Genomic DNA, 2,807 nt, shown 5'->3' on the forward strand with positions numbered 1-2,807 from the left:
TCGATCTCCTGACCTCGTGATCCGCCCGTCTCGGCCTCCCAAAGTGCTGGGATTACAGGCTTGAGCCACCGCGCCCGGCCGCTTTCTTTTAATTATTATTATTTTTTTTGAGACAGGGTCTCACTCTGGTGCCCAGGCTGGAGTGCAGTGGTGCAATCACGGTTCACTGCAGCCTTGACCTCCGAGGCTCAAGCCATCGTCCCACTTCAGCCTCCTGACTCACTGGGACTATAGGCATGCACCACCATGCCCGGCTGATTTTCGTATTTTTTTGTAGAGATGAGGTTTTGCTATGTTACCCAGGCTGGTCTTGGACTCCTGAGCTCAAGTGATCTGCCTGTCTTGGCCTCCCAAAGGCTGGGATTACAGGCGTGAGCCACCACACCCGACCCTTCTTTCTTTTTAAAGAAATAAAGCCAAACCTCTCAAATCTAGAAACTAGAAAACTAGAGAAATTTAATAAGGATGAGATTTAATTTCAGGGTTTAGTGGCATATAAAGAATATAATACAGTTAAATGAGCCTTATGGGGAGAAAGCCTACTATGAGAGGCAGAAAATTCCTTTTCAGAAAACTCTGTTTCCCTAAGTCCCATGATAACACAGCTCTGTGAAAGAGAAACTTTATCCACTTTCTTTCCTGTATTTTCCAATTCTGTTTCTTTTTTTTTTTTTATCCTGTCACCCAGGCTGAGGTGCAGTGACACAATTTTGGCTCACTGCAGCCTCAGCCTCCTGAGTTCAAGTGATTCTCCTACCTCATCCTCCTGAGTAGCTGTAATTACAGGCACATGCCACCACACCCGGCTAATTTTTATATTTTTAGTAGAGATGGGTTTTCGCCGTGTTGGCCAGGCTGGTCTTGAACTCGTGAACTCAGGTGGGTGGTCCACTTGCCTCAGCCTCCCAAAGTGCTGGGATTACAGGCATGAGCCATCATGCTTGGCAAAATTCTGTTTCTAATCGAGTGACAAGCCCAGGAACAACTTAAAGAGAAAATAGAGTTCTTGTTTTTCCCAGTTGCATTTCTGATTACATATAATTTTGTGTGATAAATAATAGAACAAAACTTCAGATTTGAGAACCTCAAGCACATTCTATATAAAGTTCTGCTTCTTTCCTTTCTACCTCACCATTTCTCCTTATTGTTCTCCTTTCCTTCATCTTTTTCTCCAGCCTTAGAGTAAGAAAGAAATCTTGTCTTTTCCAAGACCAACCCAGACTCCTGAATATTTGATCACACTCCCTTCTGCTTATTTTACCAGTCTCCCCTCCTCCCCACTTATATTTTCAATTTCTCTTCTCAAAATTGCCCTTATACTTGTCATTGTTCTAGCTTCCTTATAAAGTCACTGTCCTTTTCCTGTCCCTCCTTTCCCAGCTAAGGCCCTGGGAAGACATTTTCAGTTCCTGCTTGCTTCCCCTTTTGCAATCCAGCTTCAGCCCACCCCCTCTCTACTGAAACTGCTTTCTTACAGCTGACCGGGGTGACAAATGAAAGACCTGTTTTAGCTCTCATCAGCCTGAATTTCTCTGCAGCATTTAATGTTATTAACCATCCCTGCCTTCCTTTCTCTAGTTCTTTTTGCTTTTATTTCTCATTCTGATCCCTAAATTAGGTGCTTCGCATGGATCTGTTGGGTCTCTTTTTTCTTTATACCACTGATTCTCAGACTGGGTTGTACCTAAGAACAACCTGAGGAATTTTTAAAACTCAAAGACCAGCAAACCAATTAAATCAGAGTCTCTGGAATTGGGGCCCAGCGTCAGTTTTTTGTTTGTTTGTTTGTTTTTGTTTTTTAGACGGAGTTTTTGCTCTGTTGCCCAGGTTGGAGTGCAATAGCAGGATCTCGGCTCACTGCAACCTCTGCCTTCTGGGTTCAAGTGATTCTCCTGCCTCAGTCTCCCAAGTAGCTGGGATTACAGGTGCCCAGCACCACGCCTGGGTAATTTTTGTATTTTTAGTAGAGGTGAGGTTTCACCATGTTCACCAGGCTGGTCTCAAAGTTTTGACCTAAGGTGATCCACCAGCCTCAGCCTCCGAAGTGCTAGGATTACAGGCCTGAGCCACTGCACCGGACCTTGTTGCTTGTTTTGAAACATTCTTGGTAATTCCAATGTTCAGCCAAGGTTCTACTTATTCTTTGTGAATCCTGTGGGTTTAACAACCACTCTAGCTTTGGTGCTGTTTTAAACCCTATGCCACAGTTCACCGCTTGCTAGAAAACTCCACTGGATAACCCCTTAAGCACCTCAAAATCATTTTGTATGAAACTGAACTCATTTGCCCTATGCCCCACCCAGATGTCTCCCTTGTTCTGTTTCTTTTAATTCTGCCAGTGTTCTCCTAGGTACTATTTTAGGCCTGGTGTTTTTAGCTGGTATCATTGGTTCTGCTTTTTAGTCTGAGTCTAGCAGCTGATGATGAGTTACCAGCTGACAGCACAGTGTTGTCCATGTCACTTGTCTCAAACCTCTTGAGGACTCCCTATTGCCAGTAGCTGGCTGTAAAAGACACTGGATGGTCAGACCCAAATCTCATACTCTAATACTCCTTTCACTTATGCCTGCTTCCAGGCAAACTAGGGTTCTTTTTTACTTTCCTTCGCTTCTTTTTTTTTTTTGAGATGGAATCTCACTCTGTCGCCCAGGCTGGAGAGCAGTGGCTGGATCTCGGCTCACTGCAAGCTCTGCCTCCTGGGTTCACACCATGTTCCTGCCTCAGCCTCCCGAGTAGCTGGGACTACAGGCGCCCGCCACGTCACCCGGCTAGTTTTTTGTGTTTTTTTAGTAGAGACGGGGTTTCAC

The 2,807-nt window shown here is 44.8% G+C and overlaps 1 protein-coding gene across 2 annotated transcripts in view; it reads left to right on the forward strand.

The window, feature by feature from the left end:
- FAM96A (family with sequence similarity 96, member A) overlaps positions 1-2,807 on the forward strand; it is a 26,968-nt gene that overhangs the window by 2,108 nt on the left and 22,053 nt on the right. The gene's annotated exons all lie outside the window — the stretch shown is intronic.

The sequence above is a fragment of the Colobus angolensis genome, unplaced genomic scaffold, assembly GCF_000951035.1.
Source record: "Colobus angolensis palliatus isolate OR3802 unplaced genomic scaffold, Cang.pa_1.0 Scaffold19, whole genome shotgun sequence".
Lineage (NCBI taxonomy): Eukaryota > Metazoa > Chordata > Mammalia > Primates > Cercopithecidae > Colobus > Colobus angolensis.